Genomic DNA, 17,919 nt, shown 5'->3' with positions numbered 1-17,919 from the left:
CTCATTTCTGACAGTCTCCTGTACTATGTTTCCAATGTTGTGTATTGGTTGCAGCAATGAATGAGTAGCCAGCATTGTTAGAAATTGTAAAATTTTCAGGGGTGCAATGTCATCAGCATTGTAGTTTCCTGGCAGCACGGAGAAGTGTGTGCTTGGTTCACTAGACATGATGTGGAGGTGCCGGTGTTGGACTGGGGTGGATAAAGTTAAAACTCAACACCAGGTTATCGTCCAACTGGCTTATTTGGAAGCACGAGCTTCTTCATTGGGTGTTTGTGGAACAGAATCATAAGACACAACCACCTGATGAAAGAGCAGTGCTCCAAAAGCTAGTGCTTACAAATGAGCCTGTTAGAGTATCACCTGGTATTGTGAAATTTAACTTCGCACACCCCAGTCCAACAGCGGCATCTCCAAATCAGGTACATAGTTCTTTGAAAGTTGCATCATTGGGACACAGGGTAGTGAAAGAGGCCAGTCAGGAGCCCTGGAGGACCGGAAGGTGACTGGTCCTCCTGCCAATCAGAGCCTTCCTATTGTCTGAATGCAGACGTTGGAACATGAGCTTCGGAAGCTGCTGCTGCTCTCTCTGAATGAAGATTGAGTTTGCTCCAGACTGTAACCTCCTTATTCTGTCAACCATCTGAGTGTATGGTACTCTCTTCACAACTCCTTTTCCATGTTTTTCATTCTGGGCTTCAATTTACGACTTGCAGCAACCGAAAGGAAAGGGAATGAATTCACGGAGTGGACAGAATCAGGAAAAGTTGGTTTATAAACAGAGTGTTTCACGTGTGGAGTGAATGTAAAGAGGAAGTGGTGGATGCACATTCAGATGCAATGTTTAAAAGACATTTGGATAAGTATATGAAGAGGCACGGTGCGGAGGGATATGGGCCAAACACTGGCAAGTGGCACCAGTTTAGTTTGAGAACGTAGACAGCATGGAATAGTTGGACTGAAGGGTCCGTTTCTGTGCTGTCTAACGTAACTGTTCTGTCATGGACTTAAAACCATTTTCTTGCCTTCCACCTTCAACATGGATACTGTACCTGCATCCAACACATAAACCATTCAAAATAAAAAAAACCTCCTGTGCACAAAGAAATCCACACTTTATTGTTCAAAAATCAGACGAACTCAGCCTTGAATATATTCAATGACCCCCTAACTGCAGGAAGACATCCCCACTTCTAATCTCAGTTCAGCTTGCTAATATACCACTTGCCTTGCTGCACCTGTCTGACAACTGGCATTGACTGATGTAGAAGGATGCTGCTAATCAAAGCACTGATCACACGGTGGTCTGGTGTCAGCTCAGATTTCAGGCCCTGATTTCTCTGTCCTGTGTTGATCCTCCTGTTCCCACAGACTAAGATGTCGGTCTGTTCTCAGCTCTGCTGGATTTCTGTTAAAGCTTTGACCCCGCCTTTTATAACTTCTGGAACGATAAAATATTCAATCAAGACCCAACCCACAATCTCCCAGCCTGTCAACCAGCCTGATACAAGGTGCAGTCATAGCAGGGAATCAAACAAGAAAAGTGAAACAAAAATCATAAATAGGCGCACGTGCTTAATGTTTGTTCATGAGGAAGTAAACCAGGAATAAGGGTCTCCCAGGAATCTTACAGTGCTCTACTTGAGGAATTCTGTCACCCTTACATCTATTAGTACCCAGCTATGAATTACAACAACATTTACACCAACAGAAATAAAGCATCTGTTATCAAATAGACAGAGATATACAGCTGGACATTGACTTTTTCTCTATCTCATGCACACATGAGATAGATCATCCATGGGGGGAGTTTGTCTTTCTAGCATGATGTTTGCAAATACATTCTACTTTGCTCAAAGACTGCACAATCTGCAGGCAGTCAATACATGTAATATATTGTAAATTCCACTTTGAAGATAGATAATGGGCCCACTACTTTTTGGATGTGAGCATAAGTGGTATAGTAAGTAAGTTTGCTGATGACACCACAATTGGAGGTGTAGTGGACAACGAAGGAGGTTACCTCAGATTACAATGGGATCTTGATCAGATGGGCCAATGGGCTGAGAAGTGGCAAGTGGAATCTAATTTAGGTAAATATGAGGTGCTGCATTTTGGGAAAGCAAATCTTAGAAGGACTTGTACACTTAATGGTAAGGTCCGAGGGAGTGTTGCTGAACAAAGAGACCTTGGAGTGCAGGTTCACAGCTCTATGAAAGTGGAGTCACAGGTCAATAGGATAGTACAGATGGCATTTGGTATGCTTTCCTTTATTGGTCAGAGTATTGAGTACAGGAGTTGGGAGGTCATGTTACAGCTGTACAGTTGGAATATTGCATGCAATTCTGGTTCCCTTCCTAGCAGAAAGATGTTGTGAAACTTAAGGGTTCAGAAAAGATTTACAAGGATGTTGCCAAGACTGGAAGATTTGTGCTATAGGGAGAGACTGAATAGGCTGGGGCTGTTTTCCCTGGAGCGTCAGAGGCTGGGGGGTGACCTTATAGAGGTTTATAAAATCATGAAGGGCATGGATAGGATAGATAGACAAAGTCTTTTCCCTGGGGTGGGGAGTCCAGAACTAGAGGGCATAAGTTTACAGTGAGAGGGGAAAGATATGAAAGAGACCTAAGGGACAACGTTTTCACTCAGAGGGTGGTACATGTATGAAATGAGCTGCCAGAGGAAGTGGTGGAGTCTGGTACATTGCAACATTTAAAAGGCAACTGGAGGGATATGGGCCGGGTGCTGGCAGGTGGGACGAGATTGGGTTGGGATATCTGGTCGACATATACGAGTTGGACTGAAGGGTCTGTTTCCGTGCTGTACATCTCCACGACTCTATAACCAGTCTGCCTTAAGACTTGAAAACAGACAGACTCTGACCACACACCTTTAATGCATTGTCTGAACAGAGATGTCACCTTTTATTCTGAAAGCCTTAAGCTATCTTGAAGGTGCCTTACTGGAAGTTCTGGGATTGACATGTTAATGATTGCTGCAACCTATTCTAAAATATGAAAGACTTAACAATCCAGGTTTGTTCAATATATCAGTTCAGTGGCAGGGCACTGTAATGTTTTCCTATAAATTCTGTGCCATATGATCTTATTGTCCACAATCACCTGAAGAAGCAGTGCTCCGAAGCTCGTGTTTCCAAATAAACTGTCAGACTGAGCCTGATGTTGTGAGATTTTTAAGTTTGTCCAGGTTCAGATAATGCGCAGGGATGTGTAGGTTAGGTTCATTAGTCAGGGGTAAATGTTGAGCAATAGGGGAATTGTGGTAGTGGGTTACCTTCGGAGGATCGGTGTGTAGTCTTTGGGCCGAGTGGCCTGCTTCCACACTGTGGGGAGTCTCTGAAGGGGAAGGGATTTTTGTAAACTGTGCAAGGCAATGCAGGCGTAGTGTGGGGGCCTGCTGTTGGCCTTGCCCCGCCCTTTGCTCCTCCCCCCTGTTGTGGAGCTGTCTAAAAAAAAGCTACTCTTTCTCTGCCCTTTTTGCTGGGGGAGGGGAGGGGAGGATCTGAAGCTGTAACCATGTTGCGACACAAAATAAAGGTAACCAGAACGTACTGCTGGGCTCAGGCTCTCATTGAAAGCTCCAAGCAGTTTTTGTTTTAAAGCTGCTCATTTCTTGCAGCCTTCTGCACTAAGTTTCCAATGTTGTGCATTAGATGGAGCAGTGAATGAGTAGCTGGTTTCGTTAGAAACTATAAATTTTTCAGGAGTGCATCGTTTCATCGGCAGTTCACTGGCAGCACTGGGAAGTATGGGCTGTGTTCACTAGAAACGAGGTAGAGGTGCTGCTGTTGGACTAGGTTGGACACGGTTTAAAAATCACAACACCAGGTTATAGTCCAACAGGTTTATTTGGAAGCACTAGCTTTCGGAGTGCTGCTCCTTCATCGGGTAACTGTGGAGCAGGATCATAAGACAGAGTTAAGAGCAAAAGATCAGTGTCATGCAACTGATATGATAGATTGACAAATGCAGATTGCTGTTAAGTCTTTCATCTTTTAGAATGGGTTGCATATTTTAGTTCATTAAAGTGTACATCGCAGAACTATTATTAAGTCGTATTCTCAAGATCACTTAAGGTCTTTTTAAAAACAGGTGACTTCTCAGTCCAGACAATGCATGAAAGGTGTGAGAATATCCCAATCTTAAATCGGACTGGTTCTATTTCCAAACTAGGAATTTGTAAAATATTACATGGATTGACTACCTGCATATTGTGCGTTTTGTGCAAAATTGAATATATCTGCAAATATAATTCTGCAAATGCACCACATTCTTATATGTATGTGTGCAGCATGAGAGTGCGTGTAAGAGAGTATGTGTGCACATGCTTGGTAAAGTGAGTGTGATGGAGGAGAAGCCTGTGAAAGGGTGTGTGTGTTGGGGGGGGCATGTATGTGTGTGTGTCTGAGAGAGAACATGTGTACAGATAAAAGGTGAGGGGTTGCATTTTGCCAAAATAAGGAAGGGCAGGGCTTGTACAGAGGGATATGGTGGGGGGCGGGGGGGTTCAGATATATACTTCTTTGAAAGTTGCATCACTAGTTGGAAGGAAGCTTCAGAAGGCATTCAGCACACTTACCTTAATTGTTCACACCACTGAATAAAGGAGCTGGGACAATGTTGAAGTTGTACAGGATGTTGCTGAAGCCACTTGTAGAGTACTGAGAATGCTTCTGGTGGCCCTGTAATAGGAAGAATTCTGTTAGAAAGGGTTCAGTAAAGATTTACCAGGATGTTGCCAGGACTGGAGGGTTTGAGTTGTAAGGAGAGGCTGAGACACTCTTCACTGGAGCACAGGAGGTTGAGGGGTGACCTCATTTGAGATTTATAAAATCATGAGGGTTATAGGAAGATGAACATCAAACACAGCGAGCAGCGTGCGTGGTTATGTCGAGTGACAGGGGAAGAAATTGTGGCATTTGGACACTTTAAATCCATCAGGAACAGCATCTCCATAGAGCACACTGCGCATGTCAGGTGAGGTGCCGGAAGACTGGAGGTTAGCTAACGTGGTGCCACTGTTTAAGAAGGGTGGTAAGGAACAAGCCAGGGAACTATAGACCAGTGAGCCTGACATCGGTGGCGGGCACGTTGTTGGAGGGAGTCCTGAGGGACAGGTGGTACATGTGTTTGGAAAGGCAAGGACTGATTAGGGATAGTCAACATGGCTTTGTGTGTGGGAAATCATGTCTCAAATTTGGAGTTTTTTCAGGAAGTAAAGCGGATTGAGGAGGGCAGAGCAGTAGATGTGATACATATAGACTTCAGTAAGGCGTTCGACAAGGTTCCCCATGGGAGACTGATTAGCAAGATTAGATCTCATGGAATACAGGGAGAACTAGCCATTTGGATACAGCTGGCTGAAAGGTAAAAGACAGAGGGTGGTGATGGAGGGTTGTTTTTCAGACTGGAGGCCTGTGACCAGTGGAGTGCCAGAAGGATCATGCTGGGCCCTCTACATTTTGTCATTTACATTAATGATTTGGATGCGAATAAAAGAGGTACAGTTAGTAAGTTTGCAGATGACACCAAAATTGCAGGTGCAGTGGACAGTGAAGAGGGTTACCTCAGATTACAACAGTCTCTTGACCAGAATGGCCAATGGGCTGAGAAATGGCAGATGGAGTTTAATTCAGATAAATGTGAGGTGCTGCATTTTGGGAAAGCAAATCTTAGCAGGACTTATACACTTAATGGTAAGGTCCTAGGGAGTGTTGCTGAACGAAGACACCTCAGAGTGCAGGTTCATATCTCCTTGAAACTGGTGTCGCAGATAGATAGAATAGTAAAGGTGGTGTTTGGTATGCTTTCCTTTATTGGTCAGAGTATTGAGTACAGAAGTTGGGAGGTCATGTGGCGGCTGTACAGGACATTGGTGAGGCCACTGTTGCAATATTGTGTGCAATTCTGCTCTCCTTCCTATTGGAAAGATTTTGTGAAACTTGAAAGAGTCCAGAAAAGATTCACAAGGATGTTGCCAGGGTTGGAGGATTTGAGGTATAGGGAGAGGCTAAACAGGTTGGGGCTATTTTCCCTGGAGCATCGGAAGATGAGGTTTACAAAGGGGCATGGATAGGATAGATAGACAAAGTCTTTTCCCGAGGGTGGGGGAGTCCAGAAGTCAAGGGTATAGGTTGAGGGTGAGAGGGGAAAGATATAAAAGAGACCTACTGGGCAACTTTTTCACACAAAAAGTGGTACGTGTATGGAATGAGCTGCCAGAGGAAGTGGTGGAGGCTGGTACAATTGTAACATTTAAGAGGCATTTGGATGGGTACATGAATAGGAAGGGTTTGGAGGGATATGGGCCAAATGCTGGCATGTGGGACTAGATTGGGATGGGATATCTGGTCGGCATGGACGGGTTGGACCGAAGGGTCTGTTTCCATGCTGGTTCAGCAAAAGCCATTCATGCTCTTCGCTGTCTGCAAAAACGGTGCAAATCCTTCTTCAAATGTACCAATGAGAAGCCAATTGTTGACTTGCAGCAACTGAAGAAAGTGAGTGAATCCAGGGAGGGGACAGAGTCGGGAAACGTTGGTCCAAGTCTGTATCTCAATTGTCAAACACATGGCAAATGCAGTCCCACAGTGTGAAGTTATAGCCTCAGTTACGAACAAATAACTGCTGAAAGGAGGTGCATTGTTTAAATGGTGACATATTGGGATGTGGAGAAAGTGAGGACTGCAGATGCTGGAGATGACAGTTGAAAAGTGTGGCACTGGAAAAGCACAGCAGATCAGACAGCATCCGAGAAGCAGGAGAATCAACGTTTCAGGCATGAGCCCTTCCTCAGGAATGATGTGTGGATGTAAAAAGTGGCCTCAGCATCCTTCCACACCAGTCACTGCCAGTTGTCAGACGGGTGCAGCAAGCAATCAGCAAGGCAAGTGGTATATTAGCAAGAGGAAATGAGTTCAGAAGTCTCTCCAGTTAGGAGGTCATTGAATATATTCAAGGCTGAGTTCGTCTGATTTTAGAACAAGAAAGAAGTGGATGTTTCTGGGGGAATGCAAGTAAAATTATTTTAAGACCAGTACAGAACAGTTAAAAGGTCATACAGAACAGAAACAGACCCTTCAGCCCAACTAGTCCATGCTCATTATATTCACAAACTAAACTAGTCCCACCTACCTGTGTTTGAACCATATCCCCCTGAACTTTTCCTATTCATGTACTTATCCAAATGTCTATTAAACGTTGTTACACAACCAGCATCCACTATTTCCTCTAGACATTTATTCCACACACAAACCACTGTTTACAAAAAAGGTGCTCCTCATCTCTTATTAAAATCTTTCTCCTCTCACCTTAATTTGCAGCCTAATCTTGAAATGACACATGCCGTTCACCTTATCTATGCCCCTCATGGTTTTGGAAACCTCTATAAAGAAAACAAAGAACCTTACAGCACAGGAACAGGCCCTTCAGCCCTCCAAGGCTATGCTGATCGAGATTCTCTATCTAAACCTGCCGCCTATTTTCTAAGGATCTGTATCCCTTTGCTCCCTGCCGATTCATGTATCTGTCTAGATGACGCTATCGATCCCAGCCCTACTGCCTCCACTGCATTTGAGGCACCCACTACCCTCTGCGTAAAGAACTTTCCATGTAGATCTCCCTCAAACCTTTCCCCTCTCATTTTGAACTAGTGACTCCTAGTAATTAAGTCTTCCCCTATGGGGAAAAAAAATTCTTCCTATCCACCCCTGTCTACATGCCTCATGGTTTTATAGGCCTCAATCAAGACCCCTCCTCAACCTCCTTATTTCCAATGAAAATACTCCTAATCTACTCAACCTCTCCTCATAGTTAACGCTCTCCATAACAGGCAACATCCTGGTGAACCTCCTCTGCACCCTCTCCAAAGCATCCACATCCTTTGGGAAATCTGGCGACCGGAATTGTACAGCAGTATTCCAAATGTGGCCGAACCAAAATCTTATATAACTTTAACATGGCCTGCCAGCTCTTGTACTCAATACACCTTCCGATGATGGAAAGCATGTTGTATGCTGCCTTAACCACTCTACTGACAGGCATTGCCATCTTCAGAGAACAATAGATCTGAACACCCAGATCTCTCTGTACATCAATTCCCCCCAGGACCTTCCCATTTAATGTATAGTTTGCTCTCGAATTGCACCTTCCAAAATGCATCACCTCGCATTTTTCTGGATTAAACTCAATTTCTCTTCCCAACTCTCCAATCTATATTCTACTGTATCATCTGACAGTCCCCTTCACTATCTGATATTCCATCAATCTGAATGTCATCTGCAAACTTGCTAATGAGGCACCCGACACCTTCACCTTTCAACCTCCTATGCTCCAGTGAAAAAAGTCCCAGCCTACCCACCAGTTGGTGTGAATTCTGTCTGGGTCCCAATGTCGAGTCAGCCTGACATTTTGGATAGAAAAGCTCTGCATTTAAATTACATTCTTGAGAAAGTTACTGAAAACAGGTTCTGGGATTAACATACCAAACTAAAGAACCCCATTCTAAAAAGATGGAAGATTTAATCTAAGTTGTTTAATGTATCACATCTCCATGACACTGGACTCCTTTGGCTATAAATTCTGTGATCATGATCTTATTCTCCACAACCATCTGATGAAAGAGCAGAACTCCAAAAGCTAGTGCTTTCATGTTATGGCAGTAGCGGGAGGTGTGGGCTGTATTCACTAGAAACAATGAAGCAGTTAGATACCACACATTTGAGGGGGAAGGGTGTATTACATGACCTCTCAACTCCAAAACTGAATGCTCTGAGCAATGAAGGAAAGCAAACCAAATGCCTTCTTCACTATTCTATCCACCCGAGACTCCACTTTCAAGGAACTATGAACCTGCACTCCAAGGTCTCTTTATTCTGCAACATTCCCCTAACTGCATCAGTCCTGCCTGGATTGCTTGACCAAAATGCAAACCTCAGACTTCTCTAAATTAAACTCCCAAAAATTCTAATTTATAGTGAACTCTCTTTCCTCTATTATTCCCTAGAAGCGGAAAATCTCCATCCCACACTCTCTCCGTCCATTTTCACTTTGTTGAAAGTGGAAGAATGGGATTGAGAAACTGATCAGCTATGATTGAATGGAATGAGCAGACCTGGTGGTCTAATTTCTGCTCCTATGTCTTGTGGTCTCTTGCTGTCCTGGACACCGTGAGAGAGAATTGGGACCAGCATTGAACCGATCATGACTGGATATGGATCTACCTGCATCTAGGTGGATGGGCTGGGACTTTTTCACTGGAGCATAGGAGGTGGAGATGTGACCTTATCAAGGTTTATAAAATCATGAGGGGAGAGATGAGGTGAATGACAGGTGTCTTTCCCCTAGGCTGGAGGTTTCAAGATGACGGAGCAAATTTTGAATGAGAGAGGAGAAAGAGATTTTAAAAAGACTTGAAGGGCAAAATTTTTTTTATATACTGAGAGTGGTTCACGTGTGGACTGAATGTCAAGAGGAAGTGGTGTTTGCAGGTACAGTTACAAGGTTTAAAAGACATTTGGATAATTACATGATTAGGAAATGTTCAGAAGGGTATGGACCAAAACACTGGCATGTGGGACTGGTTTAGCTGGTGAACATAGTCAGCATGGACTAGTTGGACTGAAGGGTCTGTTTCTGTGCTGTATGGTTCTGTAACTCGGTTCTGTACTTGTCTCAAGACCATTTTCTTGCCTTTCCCATAAACATCCACATAAAAATCAGATGAACTCAGTCTTGAATATATTCAATGACTTGAAAATGTGTTGCTGGAACAGCGCAGCAGGTCAGGCAGCATCCTGGGAACAGGAGAATCGACATTTCGGGCATAAGCTCTTCTTTAGGAATCAAACGTCGATTCTCCTGTTCCCTGGATGCTGCCTGACCTGCTGCGCTGTTCCAGCAACATATTTTCAGCTCTGATCTCCAGCATCGGCAGACCTCACTTTCTCCTCGTATATTCAATGACCCCCTAACTGCAGGAAGAAATCCCCACTTCTGAACTTAATTCCTCTTGCTAATACACCACTTGCCTTGCTCATTGCCTGCTGCACCTGTCTGACAACTGGCACAGATGGACACTGATGCCCCTCTGAACATCCACGCATCATTCTTGATAAAGGGTTTGCGCCCAAAACCTTGACTGTCCTACTGCTCGGATGCTGCTTGACCTATTGTGCTTTTCCAGCACCACACTTTTTGACTCTAATCTCCAGCACCTCCAGTCCTCACTTTCTCCACATCCCAATATATCACCATTTAAACAATATACCTTTCTACTTTTTTTCACAGCAAAGGCTGTAACTTTACATTGGGGTACTGTATTTGCCAATTGTGGCCTTCTCTACGTCGGGGAGCCTGAGCGTAAACTTGGGGAACGGTTTGCCGAGCATCGCAGCCAGGTCTGCAGAGGCCGATCGGACCTCCCAGTCACCACCCATTTCCATTCCCCTTCCCACTCCCTTTCTGACATGACCATTTTTGGCCCCATCCATTGCCACAACAAACCAAAGTGCAAATTGGAGGAACAACACCTCATCTTCCACCTGAGCAGTCCACAGCCCGAAGGACTCAACAGTGAGTTCTCCAATTTCAAATAACCTCCCTTCCCATCCCAAACTCCCTTCTGAGCCCCTGCCCCTCCACCTCCCTGCCACCAACTAGGTTCCTTCCTCGCATTCACCAAGCAGGTCGTACCCTCTACCTATCTACACCTATCCCCACTTCATCACCCTGCCCTCAGCATACCCTTGTTCTGCAGCTCTCCCTATACTCACCCCCAGTCCTGTACAAGGGTTACACCCGAAACGTCGACTTCTCCACCTCCTGATACTGCCTGGCTTGCTGCATTCTGCCAGACTCCTGTCTATCTGTTTTGCCAATTGAGACACAGGCATGGACTAGCTTTTCCAGAGTCTATCCCCTTGCTGGATTCATTCCCATTCCTTTCAGTTGCTCCAAGTCAACAATTGAACCCCAGAATGAAACGTAAATGGAAAAGGGGGTGAGAAAAGAGAGTGCTGTACTCACAGATGATGGACAGAGGAAGGAAGTTGCAGTCTGAGGTGAAGCTCAATCTTCATTCAGTGTGAGAGGAGGAGCAGGACCTTAAGAAGCTCATGGTCCACCTTCCGCATTCAGACAATAGGGGAGCTCCAATTGGCATGAGGACAAGTCTCCTTCTGGTCCTCCAGTGCTCCTTATTTGTCCATCAAAAGTAGGTCTCGCCCCTTTTCTGCCGACAGCGAGGAACATGCCCAATGTTTTGGTGACACCGGCAAACATGTGCCCTGCTTGTTGACACTGAGGAGTGTACACAATATGCTCTGTAGCAATGCTGATGTTATTGACAGATTTTAAGTGTCCATATGCCTCAGAGAACAAAAAGGGTTAGAGCCATAATTTGTTTTACACTATGTGTCTCGATATTTTATTGCTTTTGCATTTGTCTGGCTGCTCAATGTTTTTATGTCTTTTCCTCAGTGTTGGGGTGAAGTTCACAACTAGAGGGCATAGGTTTAGGGTGAGAGCAGAAAGATATAAAAGGTACCTCAGGGGCAACGTTTCCATGCAGAGGGTGGTGCATGTATGGAATGAACTGCCAGAGGAAGTAGTGGAAGCCGGTATAATTACAGCATTTAAAAGGCATCTGGATGGGTATATGAATAGGAAGGGTTTCGAGGGATATGAGCCAAGTGCTGACAAATGTGACTAGATTAATTTAGGATATTTGGCTGGCATGGACAGGTTAGACCAAATGGGTCTGTTTCCGTGCTGTACATCTCTATGACTAAATAATAAAAAGTATATTTTCCAAGTAACAAACTATACCCAGTTAAAAATCACACAACACCAGGTTATAGTCCAACAGGTTTAATTGGAAGCACACTAGCTTTCGGAGCGATGCTACTTCATCAGCTGATTAAACCTGTTGGACTATAACCTGGTGTGGTGTGAGTTTTAACTTTGTACATCCCTGTCCAACACTGGCATCTCCAAATCATAACTATACCCATATTAACAAGGTTTAGTACACCACACACTTGACCAACCATTCTCAACAGATCCTGCCCCTTCAATGTCTGAGGAACATACACATGCTGGTGCATAATCTCCTTCACTAGTATTTACACACTACCCTCAGCAATTGCACAAGTAACAGCAAAGGGTAAACAGCACAAGGATTAAACAAACAAACAAACAGTGAGGGGGAAACAGCACAGGCGCCAGTAAAAGCAGATGGAAAGTGAGTGTAAAATGTCACTATGACAGGACAGGCCCCACATTCCTTCCCCTCCGTCCCCCCCAACCTGCCTCACCTTTCACCTCCCGGGCCCAGTACCTTCCAGGTGGCCCCCATAGTTGACACAGGGGCCGCCCCACGACCAGTAGAACTCCACCACCCAGGCGGCCGACGAGTTCCCAAGCAGGCCCTTAACCCCATCCGCCTCCAGAATGCTCACCGGCTCCTGCCTGCTGTACAGCCGGCCGGTGTGGCCGTGACACAGCAGCTGCGCCAGGAAGGCGGCGGTGCCCAGTGACGGGTGTCTGCCCCGGGCCGCACGGCGCCATTTTCCTAACGGCCACCCTCCCGCCGCTTCCCCGCTCGAGCGACTTCTCCTCCCAACCGCCTTCGCCCCCACGTGACGTCTGCACGGGGGGGATAGGCGGGGCCGGGGGAGCCTCACCGTCACCAAGCAACAGCCACCTCGCGCTACAACTGCTCATTCACAAAAACAAACTCTCCTGTCTCGCTCTGCAGCTGCAGGGGGGACACTGCCACGTTTCCAGGAGCCCTGTCTACATTGGGAAAGCTCACGGCTCAATTTAAACAGATATTCCGACATCTAACGGAACGGCGTCATATCGAAAGTGAGCAATCTGCATTTTAAAGGGACATGGACATTTTAACGGGTATTTCTGCAAATAAAGAGATGTCGATGGACGAGATTATATTTCAAGGGGATGTGGGCACATTCAAAGGGATATCTTCATATGTAAAGTGACGCAGTTATGTCTAAATGAATCTACATTCCGAAGAGACGCTGCCCTATTTATAAGTAGAGACAATAGGTGTGAATTCTGTCTGCGTCCCAATGTTGAGTCAGACTGACATTTTTCTTAGAAAAGCTCTGCATTTAAATTATATTCTTGAGAAGATAATTTATAGAATCACGTGTAGAGGTTAGGGAGGATTGGCTGTGCTAAGTTACCCATAGTGACCAGGGATATACAAGTTAGGGTGGCTTGGCCATGGAAATATGGAGTAAGGGGTTGAGTATGGGTGGGATACTGTTCAGAGGGCCAGAGTGAAATAGATGGGCTGAATGGCCTGCTTCCACATTGTCGGAATTCTATGACCCTCCCCACAAAGGAATATTTTATCTACATCTATCCTGTCAAGCCCCTTTCAGAATTCTACTGGTTTCAATAAAGGTATACAGCACAGAAACAGGCACTTCGGTCCAATTCGTCCATGCCGACCAGGATTCCAAACTAAACCAGTCCCACTTGCCTGCATTTGGCCCATAATCCCTCTAACCTTTTTATTCATCTACTCATCCAAAAGTCGTTTAAATGTTGTCACTGTACCTGCATCTACCACATCCTCAGCAAGTTCATTCCACATACAAATCACCCTCTTTCAAAATGTTGCCCCTCAGGTTACCTTTAAATCTCTCTCCTCACCTTAAGTAATATGCCCCCAAGATTTGAGCTCCCTGATGCTAAGCAAGAACCTTTTGCTATTCACCTTACCTCCACTCCTCATGATTTTATCAATCTCAATGATGTCACCCCCCCCCCCCCCCCCCCCCCCCCCCCCCCCAACCTCCTGCACTCCAGTGAATAAAGTCCCAGCCTCTCCTTATAACTCAAACCCTCCAGTCCTGGCAACTTCCTGGTAAATCTTTACCGAACCCTCTCTTATAAGTTTCTTCTGATTACAGGGCCACCAGAACTGTACACAGTACTCTGAAAGTGGCCTCACCAACATCCTGTACAACCTCAACATGATGTCCCAACTCCTATACTCAATGGTGTGAACAATGAATGCTTTGCTGCTAAATGCCTTCTTAATCGCCCTGTCTACCTGTGATGCAACTTCCAAAGAACTATGTACCTGAACACCACCCCCCTCCATGTCTGTCTGTTCTATAACATGACCCAGGGCCCTACCATTATCTATACAAGTCCTGCCCTTCCTTGTTTTAGCAAAATGCAACCCCTTGCTTTTATTAATACCTCTCACACACATGCTCCCCCTCAGACACACACACACACACACACATGTATACCCCCAAATACTCTCACAGGCTTATACTCCATCACACTCACACTTTACCAAGCATGTACACACTCTCACATGCTTGCACACACAATTCTTTGGGGTGAATTTGTACTGGCAGAATTATATTTGCAGATACATTCAATTTTGCTCAAAAAGCATACAATTTCCAGGCAGTCAATCCATGTAATATTTTATGAATTCCTCCTTTGGAAACAGAACCAGTTTGATTCAAGATTGGAATACTGACAGACTCAAATCTCACACCTTGAAATGCATTGTCTGAGCTGAGGTGTCACCTTTTTTATAAAACCTTAAGTCATTTCAAGAATGTGACTTAAAAGATGTTCTGGCAGTTACACGTTAATGAACCAAAACCTGCACCCATTCTAAGAGATGAAAGACTTGACAGCAATCTAGGCTTGTTCAATATATTCTATTAGTTGCATGATACTGACCTTTGGATACTGTGTCTTACGATGCTGCTCCACAGCAACCCGATGAAGGAGCAGCACTCAGAAAGCTAGTGCTTCCAAATAAACCTGTTGGACAATAACCTGGTATTGTGTGATTTTTTTAACTTTATCAACCCAGTCTAATCCCGACATCTCCACATCATTTCTAGTGAACACAGCCCACACCTCCTGGTGCTGCCAGTAAACTTTACAATGCTGATGAAACAACGCAGTACCTGAAAGATTTACAATTTCTAACAATACTAGCTACTCATTCACTGCTCCATCTGATACATGACATTGGAAACTCTGCAGGAAGCTGAAAGACAGGAGCAGCTTTAAACAAAAAACCTTTGGAGCTCAAAGCTTTCATTGAGAGTCTGAGCCCGGCAGTAAGTTCAGGTAACCTTTATTGTGACTCAACTTAGTTACAGCTTCAGATTCCTCCCCTGCAAAAAGGTATAGACAAAGTCGCTGCTTTTTAAACAGCTCCAGGTCAAAGCTCACACACACCCTCGTCTTTACTATTGGTCAGCACCAAGTTGTAATTGGATCCCTGTTACAGCCGTAACCTGGAGGAAATATTGCCTCACTCAGCAATTTCAACCGATACCCTTTATCCTAGTAAGTTTCTCCCCACTCATTTTCCAGTTTGGGGGGGGGGGGGGCAGTGTAGAGTTAACCAGATGGCTGTGGATCTGGAGTCAGGTGTAGGCCAGACCAGGTGAAGGATGCAGCTGGAATGACTGAGTGAATCCTTTCCCACAATGGCGGTTCCCTTCCTTAACAAGGGGGAGAGTGAATCAGATGGGGGCTTTCACCCCACCACCTCCTCCCTGAAACGGTCTCGTTGTTAGATTCCGAACTCCACATTTCTGACCAAATACCAATTCTGCCATCTGTCGTGGTGGGATTCAAACCCGGGAGTCCCTGGAACCGGATTGATAGTCCAATCGATAATGGCACTCGACCGTCGCTCCTTCAATCCCCCTGTGATGGCACGTGAACTCGCTGGTGCTTGTGCAGGTGGGAGGAGTAGGTGAAGCCCTTCCCGCACTGAGAGCAGGTGAACGGCCTCTCCCCGGTGTGGATCCGCTGGTGGGTCAGCAGGGTGGAGACGGAGGTAAAGGCCTTCCCACACTCGGGGCAGCTGAAGGGCCTCTCCCCCGTGTGGACCCATCGGTGGGCCAACGGGGCAGAGAAAAACATGAAGGCCTTCCCACAATCGGGACAGCTGAAGGGCCTCTCCCCCGTGTGGTCCTGTTGGTGGGCCAGCAGGTGGGAGGAATGTCTGAAAGCCTTCCCGCAGTCGGTGCAGGGGAATGGCCTCTCCCCGGTGTGACTGCGCCAATGAGTCTCCAGGGCAGATGGGAAACGGAAGCCTTTCCCACAGTCGCCACACTTCCACGGTTTCTCCACGGCCGAAGCTTCAGCTGCACATAAACACATTTCCAGCCCCTCCCCGCCGTGAAATCCCCTTTCCAGGCCGTATAACTGTTTCAGGCTCCACACTCAGTGCGCTGCAACAGTGGGGTCTCTCATTCAGTCCCACTGATGCTGAAAACATACTCAGACAGGAACCAAAAAGCTTTGATCCCTCTTACAGAAATCACAGTCGAAAATCGTTGCGGTCCTGGTGGACTGAGTGACTGTCAGACATTGATGTTGAAGTGAGGTCCGCAAATGCTGGAGAGTCAGTCGAAAAATGTGGCACTGGAAAAGCACAGGGATGTCAGACAGCATCTGAGGAGCAGGAGGGTCAATGTTTCGGGCATAAGCCCCTCATAAGTTGATTGAGAAATTTCCGCCTTCAGATCTTCAAATACGCTGTAAAAAGAGATTACAAAAGTCATCACTGTCAGTGCAGGGTAGAAATTCTGAACAAGGAATTCTACTTTCTGCAGAATATTCTTTTCTTTTATTATTCCACAAAATTGAAAGCACCGTTCCACTCTCTCTCCCCCTCTCTTCTCACTCCGCTCTAACTAATTCTCCTGAAGGTGCTGATTCAGGATCTTACAGGGACAGAAAAGCAAAAGTGTTAAGACTGACATCTCTCTGCATTTTGGATACCTCCACCTGAAAGCTAATATCTTTCACAACACTGGGATCCTGCTGAGAGTGCGTAGGCCTGATTTTGGGAAGCAAATAAAATGTCTGTCAATTCAGCATGAAGCTGCCACGCAGCTTCTTGAGGAACAACCAGAAACAAAATGGTTAACATCCCTGGGAAGGGGAAGCAAAATGAGACGTCAAGGTCTTAACACTGACACCAGAGAGAAATTGAATATTCTGACATGGCAAACGTTAGTGGAAAGCCAGAGTCATAGAGGTATACAGTACAGAAACAGACCCTTTGATCCAACTCCTCTGTAATGACCAGATATTGTAAATCAATCTGGAACCATTTGCTCACACGTGGCCCATAGCTGGGGTCATCCCCACCCTCCTGACCTGAGACCTTGATGTCTCCAAGCTGACCCTCAAAGGTTGGGTTTGTCCCTACATTCTTTCTCAGTTGTCTTTTGTAAGTTTTGAAAACTTTCCCAATCCTCGGAGTATAGGACTTGGGAAGTTATGTTGTAGCTGTACAGGACATTGTTCCAAATGTGGCCTAACCATTGTGTGCAATTCTGAGTTCCTTCCTATTAGTAAGTGGTTGTGAAACTTGAAAGGGCTCAGAAACATTTACAAGGATATTGCCAGGGTTGGAGGATTTGAGCTAAAGGGAGGCTTAGGGATGTTTTCCCTGGAGCATTGGAGGCTAAGGGGTGACCCCTTACAAGATGATTAGGGGTTTAGATAGGGTTGACCGTGAGAACCTTTTTCCACGTATGGAGTCAGCTATTACGAGGGGGCATAGCTTTAAATTAAGGGGTGGTAGGTATAGGACTGATGTTAGGGGTAGGTTCTTTACTCAGCGAGTCGTGAGTTCATAGAATGCCCTGCCAGTAGCAGTGGTGAACTCTCCCTCTTTATGGGCATTTAAACGGGCATTGGATAGGCATATAGAGGATAGTGGGTAGTGTAGGTTAGGTGGGCTTGGATCAGCGCAACATCGAGGGCCAAAGGGCCTGTACTGCGCTGTATTCTTCTATGTTCTATGTTCTATGTTCTTATAGGAGGTTTATAAAATCTTGAAGGGCATGGATAGGATAAATAG

General features: G+C 45.5%; 1 protein-coding gene and 1 long non-coding RNA gene across 2 annotated transcripts in view; one reads left to right on the top strand and one right to left on the bottom strand.

The window, feature by feature from the left end:
- The window catches only part of LOC148143339 (uncharacterized), a 163,159-nt gene that overhangs the window by 106,011 nt on the left and 39,229 nt on the right, over nt 1-17,919 (top strand). The gene's annotated exons all lie outside the window — the stretch shown is intronic.
- Nucleotides 1,121-12,590, bottom strand: LOC148143340 (uncharacterized). The gene is made up of 3 exons (XR_015751186.1): nt 12,479-12,590; nt 4,600-4,702; nt 1,121-1,441 (listed from the first exon to the last, which is right to left on the bottom strand). It is a non-coding gene; the product is annotated as an uncharacterized LOC148143340 (long non-coding RNA).

The sequence above is a fragment of the Chiloscyllium plagiosum genome, unplaced genomic scaffold (assembly GCF_037043375.1).
Source record: "Chiloscyllium plagiosum isolate Xiang-an unplaced genomic scaffold, Cpla_swu_hap1 HiC_scaffold_27, whole genome shotgun sequence".
Lineage (NCBI taxonomy): Eukaryota > Metazoa > Chordata > Chondrichthyes > Orectolobiformes > Hemiscylliidae > Chiloscyllium > Chiloscyllium plagiosum.
The sequence above is the reverse complement of the archived record's forward strand: the minus strand, read 5'-3'. Positions and strand labels throughout refer to the sequence as shown.